Source organism: Cryptomeria japonica, chromosome 8 (genome assembly GCF_030272615.1).
Source record: "Cryptomeria japonica chromosome 8, Sugi_1.0, whole genome shotgun sequence".
NCBI lineage: Eukaryota > Viridiplantae > Streptophyta > Pinopsida > Cupressales > Cupressaceae > Cryptomeria > Cryptomeria japonica.
The window spans coordinates 13,773,906-13,796,185 of NC_081412.1; positions in this window are offsets into that span (position 1 = coordinate 13,773,906).

The following is a 22,280-nucleotide window of genomic DNA, read 5'->3' on the forward strand; positions in this document are numbered from 1 at the left end:
ATCCTTCTTTCTTGGGTTGCAAGTTATTCAATCTGAAGATGGAATTTTTATCTCACAAAGCAAGTATGTGAAAGAGATGTTGAAGAAGTTTGGTTTTGATGACGATAAACTATTGGCAATTTGGAGGAATTGATTATGTGTTGCTTTGATGTTTGTCATTGATGTCAACACTAGCTGCTTTCGTTGTTTACCAGTATCCTTTTGGTCTCGGTAAGATGATTGGTTTCTGGTTGGTAAGATCATGTTGATCCGGTATACTTTGGTCTGTGGAATTCGTCTAGAATGGTTATTCATGTGTTCCTGATGTGTATCACATTCAGTTGGTTCAGGATTTGATGATCCAGAAGCTATCACTTGTTCTAGTAATCCTTTTGGTTACCGGTAAGGGTTTTACCAGCAGAGCTTTATTGAAGATCTTTCAATATTATGCATAAGTGATATTGGTGCAGCTTCTAGAAGGTTATCATGTTCGTGTTCCAGTTGTTTGTGGTGTTTCATTTGGCTTATGGCAACCTATTATAGGTCTAGTGCTTATTCTACTAGGTTATGGACCAATTTATGTAACGTGTGGGTTGATACATTATCAGTTGGATTCATTGATTGGATTATGTTGTTTCGGTCTTTGGCCGACTTGGTTGATCATTAGATTGTGGGTTTAAGGTATGAATTTATTGTATTATCTTTTAGGTGGCCGACCTATGTGTTTAGGTATCGGGTTTGTATATATATGTTTAAGATCTCTTTATAGAATATGAGATCATGGCATAATGTAATAATCATTCATGCAGTGGACTTGGTTGATCATAGGTGATCGAATTAGGTTTGTGGAAGAGGTTTAAGGCCTCCAGTATTGAGCTTAACTGGAACTGTACTCAGGCATGGAAGATGCTATACTTGCAGTTCAATCTTCATTATGGATTGTTGTCTGATGTTTTATGTAGTCAATGAGACTCCTTTCGTGATGAGCGGTGTGCTCTAGGTTATTGTCCTTCTTGCATGTGCAGGCCCCCTATTGTAATATTTATTCATCTGATCAGTGGATAGATATTGTGGGTCTCCAATCCCACCGTGGTTTTTCCTCTTTGAGGTTTTTCATGTATCTTTGTGGTTGCATTGTTGCTTATTGTTATATGCTTTTACGTTTACTAGTTGCTGAGTTGTTGTATTAATAAGGTTAAATTTCTCCATTTTGGTAGAACACTGATTCACCCTCGCCCCTCTCGGTGTTCTTGAATCCCAACATAAACTGGTTACAACTCCTTTAATTATTGGATGCAAGCTAGGAAAAGATGATGAGTCTCCAGAGGTTGAACAAAAGAAGTATAGGCCGATGAGTGGTGGATTGTTGTATCTGATTGCATCCAAACCAAATATCATACAAGTTGTTTGTCAGGTATCTAGGTTTTAGGCAAATTCGAAGGTGACACATGAACAAGTTGTGAAAAGAAATTTTCAGATATTTGAAAGGTACTATGGATTTTGGACTTTGGTACAAAAAGGGCAGAGATTTTATGTTGAAAGCTTATACTGATGCAGATTGGGCTAGAAGTATTGATGACCGAAAGAGTACTAGTGGTGGTGTTTTCTTTTTAGGAGAAAGATCGGTCTCCTGGTTCAATAAGAAATAGGATTCAATTTTCCTATCTACTACTAAAGAAGAGTAAATTGCAGTAGCATCTTGTTGTACTTAGATAATATGGATGAGACGAACTCTTAAAGATATCAAGGTAACACATGATGAAGCAATTCCTATTATGTGTGACATTACAAGTGGAATAAACATTTCAAAGAATTTGATTATGCATTCAAGAAAAAAACACATTTCAATCAGATATCACTACTTAAAGGAGAAGGTTGCTAAGAAGGAAGTTTGATTGTAATATATTTCTACAAAGGAACGGGTAACATATATTTTCACTAAGACATTGGCAAAGGATACATTTTAGTTTCTTTGGGAGAAGTTTGGGGTTATTGCCCCTCCTAGCTACGTACATTATGGAGGTACATATTTCTAGGGGGAGCTTTCATGCCTATTTATTTTCCTAGATTGTTGTTGTGGATTCTCTCAGGGGGAGCAGTGGAGTGTGTAGTAGTTCCATGGCCTTTATCTTTGATGGAAAAGATAGAGAGATTGAGAAATTTTGGGGAGAGATTGTTGGAGCAATTATGGGAGAGACTGAGTAGGTTTGAAAGATAGTTATTTGGGAGCGATAGAGAAGTATTATTTTGCAAGTTGGCCAAGTGTTGAGTTTAGTCAAGTGTTTCCATAAATGACAAAGGGGAAGATTGTTGGAAGTATGTGTTGTTGTGGTTGTCATTGATGTCAAACTTTTTGTTCTTGATAGTTGTTGGTCTTGAATGTCTATGGTGTAGAGATATATTGTTGTTTTGGTGTTGTAGTTATTCTATTGGCTATTTTGGAAGTGTTCAGGTTTGAAAAGTGTTGTTGTTGTTGTTTAATGTTTTTATCTTCTTTGATTACATTTTTTGGTATCATGCATGAGTTGGTTTTGTGGTCTGAAAAATATATTTGTGTTCTCTAGAAGTTGTGGTATATTTCATATCAGGTTGTGATATTCTATGTTAGACCTATCTTTGGGTTCGGATATGATTTGTGGAAGGTTATTTGATATGTTATGGGTCTCACCATAGCATGTGGAGATCCGGATAAGTGTAATTGCATTGGTGGATATGTTTAGACCATATGGATGCGTTGTGTGTTGGTATGTTTTTAGTTATGTTTTGATGATTGTGGATCGATGGATTGATCTTTGGGAGATGTGTTATGGTCTCCTCTTTCTCCCAGAGTGGATCAACGTGTGTGTTTTTTATCCGGAAGGTATATTTTGGTTCAAGCTAACTTGGTTCAAGCTTTGATGATCTATCTTGTATATAAAAGATGTATATGATTAAGTTGTATGAGAGCATGGGATGAGGATGTATGAAAGAGAGAGGAAATATGTGATGTGAAGATAGTCAAAAAAAAATCATGAAGAGAAGAGAATAAGAGTTCAGATTGAATGTTATGCAAGCTATTTGAGATTGTGGCTGAGGTATGAGACAGAGTGTTGATAGTTGAGATCGGTGTTGTGTCATTTGATGTTGATCGCTTGATGTAGAGTTCACAGACAACTTCATAATCAGGAGATCCTTCTTTTCAAATTATTTTTGTATTTTTCCCTATCGCAATAAGCTTAAGGTTTGCAAGTCCTCTTTTTGTATCTTGTCCCAAGAGTTGTTAGCCTTGGATTTAAATTTTGGAGTAGTGATCTCATTCATTGTAATCTTATATACATAGTGGATATTTTTTGTGGGCAAATGCTCACCGTGGTTTTTCCCTATTTAGGTTTTCCATGTAGAAAATCTTGGTGTTGATGTGTTATGTTTGTGTTGCTAATTAATTATTTATGTGTTGCATTAATTTTTGTTTAAGACTGATTCACCCCCCTCTCAGTCCTGCCTTGGGTTCAACACCACATTCTTCAAGAATCATGGAGAAAATCACATCAACTTTCATGCAATAATATGTTTGTGTTTGAGTCTTCTATGTGTTGTCATGTTATTGCATCAACATTTGTGATCACATCTAAAGAGAATTCCATCATTCATCTTCAATCAACAATTGCAAATCTAAGGCATATCATTTAGCATCTACTTCAGCAATTACATTTTGAAGCAGTTACCGTTGAGATGGGACCTCAAAGATATCAATCTAGACCATTCAGCAAGAGTAAACACAATGGAAACACAAAGATATGATGGAGGCAATAAAGAACAACTTGTTTTATTTCCTGAAAATTGATTGTTAGAGCTATCATGTATTAGCTAATAATTATATATTTAATTATTAGTCTATTATAATCTACGCTTAAGCTAAACTTAGGCATTTAGCCAACAGCTGGGCGGCCAAGAGCAGTAGGCGGTTGGGAGCAGCGGGTGGTTGCCGGAAGGGCAGCAGCAACCAAGGGCACCACCAGAAGGGAGAATTTTTTTTCCTTAAGGCCTATTTGACCTAGAGATGGTGTTTTTGGTCATAACTTGGGCAAATGGAGTTGGATTTTCAAAAAAAGAATAAGCATCGGAAATCTCATTCTGAGATATCTTCAGATGTGGAGGTTTATTCTTTTATTTTTTCTGTTTTGATGTCATTTTTTTTACGTCAAAGCCAGAAGTTCTTTTTTGCACTCCGGGAGGAATATCTTGAGCATCCAGACTCTATTTTTGGCACACAAAAATCATTGGAAAGTTGGTTTTGTGCACTTTCCAATGGTATGGGTCTTCTTTCCAAATTCTACTCTAGGTACATTTTATTGAGTGTTTTGCATTTATGCACTCTAGTGAATATTTTGGATATTTTTAGCTCCTAGCATCCTTTTATTGGTGTGGGATGACTCATCTTTGGCTATTATTTCTATATTTATAGCCTTTTGTCTTTTTTTTTAGCATTGTATACATCATTTTGTAAGCATTTCTTTTTTTTTCAAACATAATGAGATGAAGTGCCAATATGCCTTGCATGCTTGGGATCTTGCACATCTTGTGCCTTATTGTACTCGCACTGCATTATAAAGTACCAAGGGGGGTTTTGATGTTTGCCTTTGTTTACCATCTACCTTTGTCATGTGAGTGTTCCTTCCATGACATTAGCCTCATGATGTGTGTCAAGTGAGTGTTCCTTCCATGACACTTGCCTTTATATGTGTTTGTACTTTCTGCTGCACTTTGGATGTTCTCGCTTCTTCGTCATGCAGTTTTTCTTGGAATTCAATTTCAGTGTACCTGCCACCTCTCCCTTGTCAGCATTATGGGGGGGTTTCTCTTGTTGGTTGTTAGTTCTAATTCTTCCTTGGTTTGGTGGAGTACACTCTTTCATTCCTTTTTTTGGAGGAAACCTTCCATCTTCGATTGATCAGCTCTTCAGACTTTGGTATTTTTTTCCATATGTATCTTCGAGTTCAATTGTTTGCCTTTGTTTTCCATCTGATTCGAGTAGTGTTATTTGAGGGAACTCATGCATATTACAGTCTTCTCTACCTGATCATCTTCTATTTCAGTGGAGGTTCTTCAGATCGATAGTTATTCTTCGACAGTGTTTGCAGGTTCTTCATGCTTCAGTGATTATTCTGCTCTTCTTTTGTTCCTATCTTTTGGAACATTCTTGTTTGGAGGTTTCTTCATTCCTTCACTTGTATTTCATCTCTTTTTGGAGTAGAGTTTTTTCCCATGAGGTTTTATCTATTTCTTCGCTTTATAGAGATCTTTTGTACTTGGGTACCTCATCGGGCTTTGTTGTCGGGACTCAAATTTGCCTTCATCATGTAGTTGCATTTTTTGCTTCATGCATTTAGTTTTTTGGCTACTCCCTAAGTTCATCTTAAGGGGGTGTTAGAGTTATCATGTATTGGCTAATAATTATATATTTAATTATTAGTCCATTATACTCTACGCTTAAGCAAAACTTAGGCATTTACTAATATTGTAGGTATTTAATAATTACTCTAATTATTAAATACACTTTATCGCTTTAGGTTTCTTTAGGGTTGTACACCTTTAGGGTTGATAATATCCTTTTATAAGGATTGTATTTTACTTTTTCATGATTGATTTCCTCTCTAAATGATAATCTTCTTCTTCAAAGTCATTATTATTTTTTGCCTCCATTCTTCTCTTGTGACAGGTATTTTGCTTACAAGTGTTCTTGGGATCTCTGAAGTTGTATTTTCTCAACTTCTTCATTGATTACAACCAACCAGTAACAACCAGGTTACAACATAACTTGCTCATAGTCCTGGTAGAACATACAGAATAGGTCACAAGCGGGACCTTGAATCTTAAGATCTATCTTCTATGCATAGTCTCGCTACTTGATTCTTCAATTGATTACATTCTAATGTGAAATTACAATTATATATATGATCCAAAGGATCCAATCGACCCAAAAAGGGATCAAAACCCAAAGAACAAGACCTAACATGTAAAATTAACAAGGTTAGCCTCTGTACATTACAGGAAAAGGTTGGCCACACGCCAAGGAACAACGAAATCAATGCCCAAGGCTCCGCAAGCTTCAGAAGGGGTTTTGGTAGATCACCAAAATAGGTCCAGGCAACCAAGAATAGGAACTCTCAACTGGTAACAGGAAACTGTCAAGCAAATCGATAGCGATAACTTGCGGAAAATGACCCTAATGCAATGCGGTTTGGAAATAAGAAATATGATCAAGTCTTCAAGTATAATCCAACTCCATAAGATCCGATGATCTGAAACTGGGACACACAGAAAGAAAAGATAAAACTATAAACAGAAAGAAAACATAAAGAAAATGTTTTTTGTTGATCCAAGATTGCTATGAACCGTGGATGCTCATGTATCAGATATCCGGGGCTATTGAAAAATTGAGCCTCTCACTTTGCTGGGGTCAGAGGTAAACCAAGGTGGTCTACCTCTGCCTAATAAATCCAAGATGAATCTTCAACTGGTTTGTCCTTCCACTTCACAAGATACTCCTTATATTGGTTGCTCTGAGTACTGCACCCAATCCTACTGTCCAAAATTTCTTCAATTGGATCTGGTTCCTTCCAGGGCAACTGTTTCTCCAAATCTTCAATATTGTTCTCACTGAATTCTACTTCTTGATACTCATGATGATCTGCAATGTTAAACACAGGTGAAATACTTAGACTATCCAGTAACTCCACTTCATATGCATTTCCAGAACTAAACTTCCTCAAAATCCTACAAGGTCCAAACTTCTTCATCTATAATTTATTATAAGTTCAAACTAGGAATCTCTCTTTTCTCATATATATCATCACTTCATCACCAACTTCAAATTCCTTATGTCTCCTCTTCTCATTTGCCTTCTCCTTATACTTGTTGTTCATGTCTTCCAAAGCTTCTTAACCTGAATATGCAAGGTTGTCATGTTATCTGCAAAGTCTTTTGCTTCTAAACTTCTTCGGTCTTCATTGCTAATGTCTCTCAATTTTCATATACCTCTAGGATACACTCTGATATCAATCTCAAAAGGTTTTCTTTCAGTAATCCTATTCACTAGATTGTTGTAGGCAAACTCTTCTTGTGTAAGGATCAAATCCCAACTTTTGGTTTTATCTTCAACTAATCATCTCAACAAATTTCCCAAGCTTCGATTAGCTTCTTCTGTCTATCCATCAGTCTGTGGATGAAAAGTAGAACTAGCCTTCAAATTTTTCTTCATCTTCTTCCAAAGTGTTCTCCAAAAATAGCCAACAAACTTAGTGTCTCTATCTAAAACTATTCTCTTAGGTAATCCATGCAATCTCACCACTTCCTTGAAAAATAGGTCTGCTACATGTAATGCATCTGATGTCTTCTTATAAGGTATGAAATAAGCTATCTTTAATAATCTATCCACTAGCACAAATATAGAGTCATTCCCTCTTGGTGTTTTAGGCAATCCAAGTACAAAATCCATGCTTATATCCTCCCAAGGTCTTACTGGTACTGTCGAAGGTTTATACAATCCCACATTTTGACTACTACCCTTTGCAACTTGACAAACTCTACAACTCTGCACATATCTCTTAACATCCTTATAAATCTAGGGCCAAAAGTATTTCTCACTCACCAATGCTATTGTTTTGTCAATGCCAAAATGTCCAGCTAGTCCTCCACTGTGTTTCTCCTTTATCAAATTCTCCCTCATAGAACTCTTAGGTATGCACAACTGAACTCCTCTGAATAACATCCCATCTTGAATGAAGTAATCCAACCACTTGCTTCTATCTACCATAACTGGTTCTCTACATGCTTTCCAAGATTCTGCAAAATTTGGGTCATCATCAAAAAAGGTCTTCAAATCTTCAAATCCTAATATTGTCACTCTCATTTTGTCAGCAAATTCCTTCTCCTACTCAATGAATCGACAACTTTTTTAGATTTCCCACTTCTATGTTTCAACATAAAGGTGTAACTCTACAAGAATTCTACCCATCTCATATGTCTCTAATTTAACTTACTCTAGTTGTTCAAATACTGCAAAACTTGATGATTTGTATACAACACAAACTCCTTAGGCAACAAGTAATGTCTCCATTTCTTCAAGGCTTGAACTATGGCATAAAATTCCTGATCATACACTGAATAAATCTTTTGGGCATCATTCAATTTCTCACTTAAATATGCTACTGCTCTCCCTTCTTGACTCAAAATTGCTCCTATTATTGTTCCACTTGCATCACAATCCACTTGAAATACCTTATTGAAATCTGGTAAAGCCAACACAGGCTGCTCAGTCACTTTTTGCTTCAACAATTCAAAAATTTTGTTTGCTTCAGTGGTCCATTTGAATTCCTTCCAATCTCCCCTCATGGTCTCATTCATAAGGTTACAAACTGAACTGAAATTCTTGATAAACTTCTAGTAAAAACTAGCCAATCCATGAAATGCTCTTACCTCTCCAATGCTTTTTGGTGTAAGCCACCAAACAATTGCTTTCACTTTCTTAGGGTCCATCTTCAAAGCATCCTTAGATATCACAAATCCCAAACAGACTAACTCATCCTTCATGAAAGTACACTTCTTGATATTGATCAACAACTTTTTTTCTCTCAATCTTTGCAAAACTTGTCTTAACTACAACAAATGCTCCTCTTTCGTCTTACTAAAAATCAGAATGTCATCCAAATACACAATAACAAAATTACCCAATAATTTCTTCAATGCCTCGTTCATCAGCCTCAGGAAAGTACTTGGTGCATTACTTAACCCAAAAGGCATCACCAACCATTCATACAATCCGTCATTTGTCTTAAATGTTGTCTTCCACTCATCTCCTTCTCTGATCCTAATCCGATGATATCCACTCTTCAAATCTATCTTTGTAAAGTATTTCGCTCCACTCAGTCCATTATATCATCCATCCTAGGCAAAGGGAACTGGTATTTCACTATTATCTTATTTATTGCTTTGGAATCAGTACACATTCTCCACTCTCCATTCTTCCTAGGTGATAATATTGTTGGTACTACACAACGGCTTAGACTTTCCCTAATCAAACATTTCTTCAATAACTCCTGCACTTGTCTATTCAGATCCTCATTCTCTATCGGTGTCAACCGGTATGCAGCTTTGTTAGGAAAACTAGCTTCGGGAACCAAGTCCATGCAATGATTAATACTTCTCACAGGTGGCAATCTATCAGGTACATTATCTGAAATGATGTCTTAATATTCTGTCAACAAATCTTTTATCTCTTCCGGTTGTTCTCCTTCCGGTTTTGGTTTCTCAGTCTTCTTACGAATTAAGGCAAAACACACATTCTCATGTCTCATTCCATCCAGGAATTTCCTTCCATCTACCAAACAGATTCTAGCATTCATACAGACATCATTCTTCAAAGGTTCCTCCAAAGGCAACAAGGTTTGCTTCATCCCATTGGCCACAATAGTGTATGTATTCTTCCTCCCATCATGTATTGTCTGTCTATCAAATTTCAAAGGTCTACCCAACAAAAGATGATAAATATGCATAGGCATAATACCACACAAGACTTCATCATTATAATTCCCAGTTTTCATTTTCACCAAACATTGCTCACTTACTAACAACTTATGTTCATCCTGAATCCATGTTATCTGATAAGGCTTAGGGTGTTTCAGTCTCTCCAAATTTTACTTATTCACCATCTCTTCTGAAACAAGATTATCTGAAATACCACTATCAATAACAACTTTACAACACTTACCGGATACCTTACTTTTGGTCTTGAACAAATTCTTCCTTTGCAAAGGTTCTTCATCTCCTCTGGTATGACACAAAGCTCTCCTCATCATCAACAGTTCTCCATCTTTCGGTTTGTTTTCTGATCCGGTGGGGTTTCCTTCCACCATTACTTCTCTTCCGGTATTATCTATCTTCTTACACTTGAATGCACTATTCCCTTCTCCTCCACACTTATAGCAAGTTCCTCTAAATGTTCTCTTGTCCTGTCTTCCAAAATTCTCATTCTGATAACCATCCAGTTCTCTCCTCTGATAGAAATTTCTATCATCCTTTCGATATGAATTACCTTCTTTGTTCACTTCCTTGTCCTTGTTTTGATTTGTATACGTTCCTCTACCTCTGGTATATCCTCTTCCTCCTTGAAATCTTCCTCTGGTAAACCTTCCACCTCTGTTCATGGTTTTTGTTTAGCTTCTCTTTTGCATTCAGGGCATACTGGTAAGCCTCTTCAACACTCTCCAATTTGATCAAACTGAGTTCATGTTGTATAGACATCTGCAATCCATTCAAATATCTTGTAACTTGTTCAACTTCATCATCAACATGTATAGATCTGATGTTCAACTTGTAAAATGCTTCAGTGTACTCCTTCACACTAGATTCCTTATGTCTCAAATTCTGCAACTTCCAGAATAGATTCACTTGATAATCAATTGGCATAAGCTTTGATTTCAACTTAGCAATCATTCGATCCCATGTCTTAATCTTCTCTTTACCTCTTCTTTGTCTATCAACTTGCAAATGCTCCCACTGAAGAGATGCATGACCTTTCAACTGGGTACAGTCATATTTCACCTTCCTCTATTCTGCAGTGTTTTCAAAATCAAAATACTTCTCCATCTCCAAGATCCAATCCATAAATTCATCTAAATCCAACTTCCCATCATATTTCGATGGGGCAAAATGAGGTTTAGTATTCGCCCTACTCAAAACCCTCAAAAACCTTTCCTCATACAGATCAACCATTGGTGGGTTTACTTGTTTTGTCGGGGTTTCTTCTCCTTCATCTTCACTTATATCTTCAATATGTCAGCTTCTTCTCTGTGTTAGGATAACTGGTGAACAACTGAGAGAGGGGGGGGTGAATCAGTTGTTAACAGATTATAACTTTTAATCCACAATATAACCTTAAACAAATCAAGTATCGGTAAAGCACAACAGATGTCGGTAGGAATAGATATCGGTAAGTAATACAACTTAACAATTAACCAAATAATCAATGTAAACAAACCATACCACATAACACCATGATTTGTACGTAGAAAACCCGGAAAGGGAAAAACCATGGTGGGAAGCCTACCCACAGTCAAATGATACTTCTATAGAAAGTATGTGTTACAATAAGGGGCCTGCACTTGCAGGAAGGCACACTGCCTAGAGCGTACTACTCATTACAAAAGAGTCTTGCTGACTATAGAGAGGCTACAACCATCTCAATATAAATGGACAACAATCCAATAGAGTGAACTGCTAGAAATAGCATCTACCATGCCCGATTACAGTCTTGGTTAAGCTCAATGTTGGAGGACTAAATCCTCTTTTGAATCCAATTCGATCACCAATGATCAATCAACTCCTCTGCCTAAATTATATTACAATATTGGCACATTACATTCCTTTGCCATGACCTTTTCAATAACCATGATACTTTACAAAGAGTTTCTACCTCTTATTTATACAAACCCTAAGGCCTAAACCAATTAGGTCGGCCACCTAAAGAAATTACAATAAGATTGTTACATAATTCCATATTACAATGATATTCCATGTCGTCTTAAGACCAAAATAATAATAACAAATCCATAAATCATCTCGAAGCATCCCGGTAACATGTGGAGTACACGTTCGCATGATATCAATCCATAACCTAGATAGGTATCGGACCTATTTTGGGTCCACCACGCCAAAGCAATTTATTCAAGCAGATGAAGCATGATCAAAGAACATCTTCAGCATCTTGAAATCCTTGAAGAAGCTGCACCAACACCAATTGTGCATCTTGTCATGATTCCTCAATGAAAGCTCTGTCGATAAAGCCTTAAACCAGTGTCGGTAAGGGTTTACCAGAGTGTATGATAGAATCTAGTTACCAAGCCAATACCAACTGACCAAAACATGATCATGGAGCATATAACACATGAAATCAAATATACTTCACTGATCCAAACATGTCAGAAGTGTCTAACAGATAGTCTCTTTTGCCGGTAACACTAGATCTTCTATTGGTAATCAAAACTTATCTATCGGTAACCAATCATAACAGCTAGTGTTGACATCAATGACAAAACATCAATGCAACACATAATCAATTCATCCATAATGCCAACAATCTCCCCCTTTCGTATTGATGGCAACACTAGATGTGAAAAACATCTAAGTACCAAGAAATACCAAAATAGCTCTCCTCCTGAGAATGATATCCATGTAAGCATCTGAATGATTTTTCTCATTACTATTACTCCCCCTAATGTATACAACTTTATTTTCACATCATCAATATCTCTCCCCCTTTGACATCAATGCCAAAAATCTGACAAAAATATCAAAGCAATGATATAAACCTCTGAATCTCAAAGCTGACTACTCCCCCTGAGTAGTAGCACCACTCATTAGTGTTGGAATGAATAGTATCTCTGATAATGCATGTCGGTCTAATAACAAGCTTCATCAATCAAGTTTCTATCAGAGGGGTAGAAACCCCTAACCTGTCTTTCAAATACTCAAATGATTCCTTAGACAATGGTTTAGTGAATATGTCTGCAATTTGTTCTTTAGTGTTCACATAAACCAATTTGACTTCCTTTGCCTCAACCTTGTCCTTCAGAAAGTTATACTTTATTGAAATATGCTTAGTCTTAGAGTGAAATATCATATTTTTAGACATGTCAATAGCTACAGAATTATCACAGTAGATAACTACCAGTTCACTAGAATTTACCCTGATATCCTTCAACATTTGCTTCATCCACGAGACTTGAGTTCAATTAGTTGTTGCTGCAACAGACTCAGCCTCTGTAGTAGATAAAGAAATGCATGATTATTTTTTCCTGATCCATGAAACCAGTTTCTTTCCAAGAAAGAAAGCTCCACCAGAAGTGCTCTTTCTATCATCAATATCACTTGCCCAATCTGAGTCAGTATATGCACATAAAGTGAAATCATCATTTTTGGAATACCATAAACCATATTTTGTTGTTCCTTGCAAATACCAAAATATCCTCTTTACTGCACATTCATAATTTTCTTTAGGATTACTTTGATATCTTGAAACAATACTTACTGCATTCATAATATCAGGTCTAGTCTGAGTTAGATATAACAGACCACCAATCATAGATTTATACCTTGTCAGATTTATCGGTGTAGAAGTATCTTTGATAGATAATTTCTCACTTGTAGCCATAGGATTACTTGTCGGTTTTGAATTCTCCATACCAAACTTCTGCAACAATTCCCTCAAATACTTAGTTTGATAGATAAAAATGCCTTTGTTAGTTTGAGTAATCTACAAACCTAAGAAAAATTTCATCTCACCAATCATGGACATTTCATATTCATTTTTAATGTTGTTAGCAAATTCCATGCATAGTTTATCTTCACCTCTAAAAATGATATCATCAACAAAAACTTCAATAATTAGAATATCATTATCAGTGATCTTATAATATAGATTACTATCAACACTGCCTTTAGTAAAACCAAGCTTTAAAAGATATTTATTCAACCTTGCATACCAAGCTCTAGGAGCATGTTTCAAACCATATAAAAATTTCTTCAATCTGCAAACCATATATTTATCATCTGTTAGTGAAAATCCATCAGGTTTCTCAATGTAAACTTCTTCCTCAAGCTCACCATTCAAAATGCACATTTAACATCTATTTGATAAACCTTATAGTTCTTATAAGCTACATAGGCAAGAAATAGTCTAACAGCTTCAATTCTAGCTACAGGCACAAATGTCTCACCATAATCAATTCCTTCCATTTGAGAATATCCTTTACAAACCAATCTAGCCTTGTTTCTTACAACTTGATCATCCTCATTCAGTTTATTCCTAAAAACCCATTTAGTTCCAATAACATTCTTATTTTTAGGTCGGGGAACTAAAGACCATGTTTCATTCTTTTCTATCTGATCTAATTCATCTTCCATAGCCTTTAAGAAATGTTTATCCTTACAAGCTTCAATAACAGTTGTTGGTTCAACTTGAGAAATAAGATATACCTCTTCATTTGTCAGTTTTCTTCTTGTCATAACTCCCTTATTTCTATCTCCAATAATTTGATCTTCAGAATGATTTAATCTTACATACCTAGGTGTCTTTTGAACTTCAAGTTCACTGCACTGATCATCAGTCACAGTTGAATTTTTTTATTGTGTTGATGTAAGTATCTCAGCTTCCTGTACCAGTCGAGGCATTGTCGGTCCAACTATGATCATTTCTACTGTCGATTCCCTGTCATATGATATAGAATGATTCATGTATTGTTCATCCACTTTCAGGTTAGCACTCTCAATAATTTTCTGCAATCTTTTGTTATAGCATCTATATGCTTTGCTTTGAATTGAATAGCCAAGAAATAACCCTTCATCACATCTAGGATCAAACTTTCCAATTGAATCATCTCTTTTGATATAGCATTTACTTCCAAAAATTATGAAATACTTAACATTGGGTGTATGTCCAAACCATAGTTCATAAGGGGTCTTACCAGTTTCACCTTTGATATGAACTCTATTCAATGTATAGACTGATGTACTCACTGCTTCTCTCCAGTAGATATGAGGTAATTTGGCTTCCATCATCATAGATCTAGCTGCATCCAAAAATGGTTTTGTTCTTTCTTTCAACTAATCCATTTTTCTGAGGAGTCCTAGATGCATATAGTTGTCTCATGATTCCATTTGTCTCACAATAATTGTAAAATTCATGAGAAGTGAACTCACCACCATGATCTGATCTTAGAAATTTGATTTTCAATCCAGATTCCGTTTCAACCTTCTCTTTAAAGATCTTGAATTTCTCAAAAGATTCAGACTTCTCCCTTAGAAAAGTCACCCACATCATTCTAGAATAGTCATCAATAATCAACATGAAATACCTATCACCTTGAAAGATTCTAGTCCTTGTTGGACCACATAAGTCAATGTGAATCAAATCAAGTATATCATTAGATTTATCATGTATGTTCTTAAAGGAACTTCTAACTTGCTTACCTAATTGGCATTCCTTACATACCGGATTATGAGGCTTCATAATCTTAGGTATATCTCTAACTACCTTAGTTGAACTAATCTTAATAATACAATAAAAATTAACATGACACAACCTCTTATGACATAGCCAACTCTCATCAATATGAGCAATCAAGCATGTCTTATTACCAGTGTTCAAGTGAAAGATGTTACGTCCTGTCTGAATACCGGTTGCAATCTCCAAACTAGTCTTGTTAATGATTTTTCATTTTCTATCTTTAAACTAAAGTTGAAAACCCTTTTCAACCAATTGACCAACACTCAAAATATTATGCTTCAAACCTTATACATAATAGACATTATCAGTATTATTCTTTCCATCCAAAGAAATAATACCTCTAGCTTTGATCATACATGCCTTGTCATCTCCAAATCTGACTTGACTTCTATTATATTATTGTAAGGATAGAAATTTCCCTTTATCTCCAGTCATATGATGTGAGCATCCACTATCAATTACCCATGCATCCTTATCTTCAACTTTAGTTGCTAGGGCCTTCTCTTCATTCTTGATAGCTGGTTCTGGTTCATCTTCCTTCAAAGCATAGAACACCCATTCCTTACCATTGTCGGATCCACTAGCAGAATCTTATGTCGGCTCATCTCCAGAATCATCAGTTACTCCTTCCTCATCTGCTATGTAGCATTGCTTGCTTTTCTTGAATCTATATATGTTTTGGTTAGGCTTAAAATATTTCTTAACTCTTTCCTCAAACCTTGCATTCCTTTCAGAACATATAGATGCAAAATGACCAATCTTATTACATGCAAAACATTTAAAAGGTGTTTTTCCTTCATACTTACTTTCAGTTGGTCCGTTATGTACTCTTCTAGCAAATAAGGCTTCAAGTTGCACGAGTTCTTCATCTTCTTTCCTCATGTCTTTCAATTCCTTTGCATATAGGGCTTTCCAATCACTCTTGTCGGTAGATGTTGATGATGATATGAAAAGCAGGTTTAGACTTTACAGCTCCAAAAGATCCAAATTCTTCAAGCTCAAAAGCAGATAATTTCCTAATCAGAATGTCTTTCTTAAGTGAAGTGTTTGTCATTTTCCTTAACTCATTAATTGTAGTTTCCTTCATCTTGTAAGCCGGTGGAAGGGCTCTCGAGACTTTGGAAACTATTTCATCTTCACTTAGGAATCCTCCACAACATCGAATTCCCATAACAATCTCATTTACTCTTTCCATAAACACAACAATTCTTTCATTATCTTCCATCTTCAAGTTTTCATATCTTACTCGGTAACCATCAAGTTTAGTAATTTTGACAGTAGGGTTTGCAAAGTGTCCCACATAACCTTAAATGATGATTTGTCAGTCAATCCCATAATCTGCTGATCAGTAAGTGCACACAAGAGGGCTTCTCTAGCTCTGCAATCATTTTCAATATTCTTATCAAAGTCTGCAGGAGCAGGATTTCCAGATGTCGGATCATAAGGTGTGTATCCTTTCTCAGTGATCTCCCAAATATCCTTGCCAAGACATCTAAGATGAGTCTCCATTCTAATTTTCCATATCCCATAATTTGTTCTATAAAGCTTAGGGATTTCTCTTCTGAAAATAGTTGTCGGTGGATTAGTTGTCATAGGATATACCTCAAGTGGTTAAGCTTTTGCAAAAGAGGACCAAAGCTCTGATACCAATTGTTAGGATAACTAGTGAAAAACTTAGAGGTGGGGGTGAATCAATTGTTAACAGATTATAACTTTTAATCCACAATATAACCTTAAACAAATCAAGTACCGGTAAAGCACAGATAGATGTCAGTAGGACCAGATACCGGTAAGCAATACAGCTTAACAATTAACCAAATAATCAATGTAAAGCAACCATACCACATAACACCATGATTTGTACATGGCAAACCTGGAAAGGGGAAAACCGCGATGGGAAGCCTACCCACAGTCAGATGATACTTTTGCAGAAAGTATGTGTTACAATGAGGGGCCTGCACTTGCAGGAAGGCACACTGCCTAGAGCGTACTAATCATTACAAAAGAGTCTCACTGACTACAGAGAGGCTACAACCATCTCAAGATAAATGGACAACAATCCAATAGAGTGAACTGCCAGAAATAGCATCTACCATGCCTGATTACAGTCTCGGTTAAGCTCAATGTCGGAGGACTAAATCCTCTTCTGAATCCAATTCGATCACCAATGATCAATCAACTCCTTTTCCTGAATGATATTACAATATTCGCACATTACATTCCTTTACCATGACCTTTTCAATAACCATGATACTTTACAAAGAGTTTCTACCTCTTATTTATACAAACCCTAAGGCCTAAACCAATTAGGTCGGCCACCTAAAGAAATTAAAATAAGATCGTTACATAATTCCATATTACAATGATATTCCATGTCGGCTTAAGACCAAAAAAATAATAAAAAATTCATAAATCATCTCGAAGCATCCCGGTAACGTGTGGAGTACACGTTAGCATGATATTGATCCATAACCTAGATAGGTACTAGACCTATTATGGGTCCATCATGCCAAAACAATATCTTCAAGCAGTTGAAGCACGATCAAATAACATCTTCAAAATCCTAAAATCCTCGAAGAAGTTGCACCAACACCAATTGTGCATCCTATCATGATTCCTCAATGAAAGTTCTATCGGTAAAGCCTTAAACCAGTGTCGGTAAGGGTTTACCAGAGTGTATGATAGAATCTAATTACCAAGCCAATACCAATTCACCAAAACATGCTCATGGAGCATATAACACATGAAATCAAATATACTTCACCAATCCAAACATGTCAGAAGTGTCCAACAAATAGTCTCTTCTATCGGTAACTAGATCTTCTATCGGTAACCAGAACTTTTTGTCGATAACCAGTCATAACAGCTAGTGTTGACATCAATGACAAAACATCAATTCAACACATAATCAATTCAACCATAATGCCAACACTCTGGGCTCTCCACAGCTTCCAACCAGGCTGCTATACCTCGCAACATCTCCATGACAACAAGGTTTGCATTCCCACACGCGCCACCATTCCTAGTTCCTCTTTACCCCATCGTTCACATCGATCCTCTACAGATGTAGGTCGAATACGCAATCCACCACCCTACAACAAAAATTTTAGGACACACAACCTCTGGAACGAAACTTCACTCTGATACCACTTGAAGCAGTCACTGGTGAGGAAGGACCTCAAAGAGATCAATCTGGACCGGTCAGCAAGAGTAAACACAACAGAAACTCAAAGATATGATGGAGGCAATGTAGAACAACTTATTTTATTTCATTAAAATTGATTAAAACCAACCTATAACAACCAGGTTATAGCATAACCAGCTCACAGGCCTGGTAGAACATACATAATAGGTCATAACCGGAACCTTGAATCTTAAGATCTATCTTCCATGCATAATCTTGCTAATTGATTCTTCGATTGATTATATTCTAATGCGGAATTAAAATTATGTATATGATCCAAAGGATCCAGTCAGCCCAAAAAGGGATCAAAACTCAAAGAACAAAACCTAACGTGTAAAATTAACAAGGTCGACCTTCGTCGAGAGATTCCTCCGAAAAATCCAAAGGATGAATTGTAGATCGCGGGAAAATATTGGCCACACACCAAGGAACATTAGAATCAATGCCCAAGGCTTCGCAAGCTTCGGAAGGGGTTCCGGTAGATCACCAAAATAGGTCCAGGCAACTGGTAACAAGAATTGTCAACTGGTAACAGGAAATTGTCAAGGAAATCAATAGCGATAACTTATCAAAAAATGATCCAAATGCAATGCGATTTGGAAATAAGAAAGATGATCAAGTCTTCAAAAAGAATCCAACTCCAAAAGATCCGGTGAGCCAAAATCGGGACACACAGAAAGAAAAGCTGAAATTTCAAACAAAAAGAAAACACAAAGAAAATGTTTTTGGTTGATGCAAAATTGCTATGAATCGGGGATGCTCCTACATCACATTTCCTATCTCATTTCAATTGAACAAAAATCCTAAACCGGGTTTTGACCTAAGCCAAACCCCCATCAACAAACCTATTTCCTTCTTTTTGTGTGCAAGGAATTGTCTCAAGAGCTACGAGCAAGGAATTAGATAGAGTAGATGACAACAATCAGACTCAACTTTTGAAGGCACAAAAAGAAGAGGACCAGGACAATCAGATTTTCTCAGTCCCAAAAAAAATGTATGACCTTATAACAATGGATTATGTGTATCATCTTGATTTGAAAAACATCAAGTTTGTTTGCCCCTAATATTCAAAGGACTAGGGCATTATTTTTTCCCCAATCCTAACAATTTTGCCTGATCTTTTTGTCACAAGTTTTGATCTATTTTTCCTCCTTAGATATAGGTTTATAGCTCTACATGATATCTAGAATATCATGTTACTATTATTTTATATCAATTTCTCATTATTTGCCTAAAATCTAGCATTGCAGTTTAACCCTTATTCAAATTCAATTTCAATTTCAAACAAGAAGGAATTTAACTGATCTATATTCAACCCTTTTAAGATTGGATTAACCAAATTCAATTCCCTCCTTATGTAAGGTTGGTCCCAAGTAAAATTAGTGGCTTTATCACTCTAAGTAGTAAATCCCTAATTCCAACACCTTACACTTGGTTGTATAGAATAGAAAGTCTTACAACAAGATTGATATGTTGTTCCTTAATTTTTATAGCTCGTATGTCAAACTCGGCTCCAACCATTGCAAGTATATTAGCATGTTTGTTTTATCTTCTAGGGATGGTCTAAACATCAAATGCTTCAAAACTCTCGATTAGATCACATACCCTTTGTTTATATGACTTGGTCAAGTTATTCTTGGTTGCGCTTTGAGCCCTAATTTGATGGAAAAATATCTCACTAACACCAAAAAATTGCAAGACCTTGATTCCTCTTTTTTATGCAAATTGAAGGCCTTTGATTAGAGCTTCATATTGTAGCTAAATTGAAACCTGCATGAAAATAATACTTTTCATTGCTATGAGACACTAGTATTATGCTAGCATTAACATTATTTGTATCCATTGATCCATCAAAATGCATCTACCACATACCCTTTGTACCTTCTTGAACCTTCATGAGGTTGGGGATAGGAGTGTTTTCCTCATGTATGTTATAACTGCTCAACCCAATTTTTTCTATCTCACTATATGATTCAACTTGAAAATAATTACCCTTACCATCCAACAAAAAATCATGGGCCTCTTCCAAAATTGTATTAGGTTGATGAATAGCATACTTTCCCTCAAATTCATGTAATGTACATCTCTTATTGACAAGAATGGGAGTGTAGGGTTCAACATGATGTTTTGCAATGGTTCCAGTCTTTGTGTTCACCTTTATGCCATACCTTGTTATAGATAGCATATGGGGCCAATTAGAAGAAAGGTACCCCCTTATTCTGGATGTGAACTCCCTAAATAGAGATATCTAGGTTTGAATAATATTTTGTACCTAGTAAAGGTCATGTACCTAGGTAGTTCCTAATGAGTAGTTATTCATACGGCTTAAGTTTACTTAGTTCCTAGGTGTCATTCTCCAAGTCTTGGTTGTCTAGATAAGATCTTATCATATCTTATATTTATCTAATTCTAGTTACCTAGTTCATTTAATATTTGTTATGTTAGATGTCTCATGTCAAAACATTAAGACTTCTTGTCTAATCTTATGCCCTTAACTTACCTATATAACAAAGGTGGTCTCTAGCATTGTAATATATCTATCCAATCATGTTCATCATACTGTATTCTTGATTTGGTAGAATAGCATCTTCTATTGTTGCTTCTCTCGTCATGTGGAAGTTATTTGGTGTTGCATATTAATGATCATGGGTGCTCAATTCAACATGGTACTAGAGCTTTGAATCTGGAAAACCCCTTTCTTTCAGATACTTTCCATCATTAATTTTTCATTTTTATTTGAATTTCTAATTTGATATCGTGAACACGTGTGTTCTTCTCTTGTATTTTAATACAATCTTAAGAATAATAAAAGGTTTAGATACACATTTTATCCTATATTGCATATATGTTTTGGTGATATTTGGATATTGTAATGCTTTTGGCTATAGTGGTGATAGTTTAGGTTGTACTATTGTGTCCAGAAGAGTCAAAAAAGTTAGATTTTACTTTTGTTTTACTCAATTTTTCCACCATTTATGATTGTCAAAAAATGGCTTAAAGCTAAAATCTAGTGAACAGCTTCTTTTCTGGAGGAGCGTGGGGGAGAATTTTTGCGCTCAAATCAAACTTGTCGTTGCATTTAGGAGGCCTGGGAAATGAATTTTAACTATAAATTTATCCACTTTTAATTAGTGAAGTTTTTTTTTGAGGCAAAAATATTTGCCCAAGTAGGTCGTATGGTCTTTGAGTGCACAGGTACAGCGTCATTTTTAATAGAAATAAAAAATATTATTTAAATATGTTTATGGCCTTTATTTGTTCCCTAGGAGAAATCTTTTATTTTTTCCATAGTCGCAATCACCAAAAAAAATTCAAAGGAAAATAAATTCAAATTCGAAAAATTAGTTTTTAGGTCTATAAATGTATACTAGCCTACATGTTCGTGTTGTCAGCGCATGTAATTGTTTGTCGACCCTATTTATTATTTTTGGGAGGTTACATTTGGTGTTAAGTGCCCATGGGAGTGGCACTAGTACCCTACCTCTAGGCACTAAATTTGTTATGCCTTCAACACTTAGCACTACACTTCTTTACAAGTATGTGTCACCCACCTTGCAAACCACGCACCTCCAATTGTTTTGCTATCCCACTACTGAGTGGACACTCCCAACACTAATGGGCCCATTTTTTGCATGAACAAACACTCATGTCATATGGGTGCCCAAGGGCTTGGCCCCTAGGTTCTAGAAGAAGAAAAATTGTTTTTTGTCAACTTGGGAATTTTGGGAAAATAGCCATAACTTCTCCATATGGTGTTGTTTTTTAGAGAACAAGATATCATCATAAAGATGGTTTCAAGTATTATCCAATGGTGTATTTATTTTTCTTATATTTTTTGTTGGTGCATTTTATAGCCTATTGAAGTCAAAAGTGCATTTTTAGCTCCTAAGCTCATAACCTTTGACTAAATTATCCATTTTTGTGATTCTAGCAATGTTTGAAAGGTCCTTTTGAACTCTTCTATTCTATCCATGCACTTTTTCCATATTTGTCTCTAGGTATACTTAATACATATTTTGTTTAACACTCGCATTAATTACTTGGTTGTTATATATGTATATATAACATTTTGTC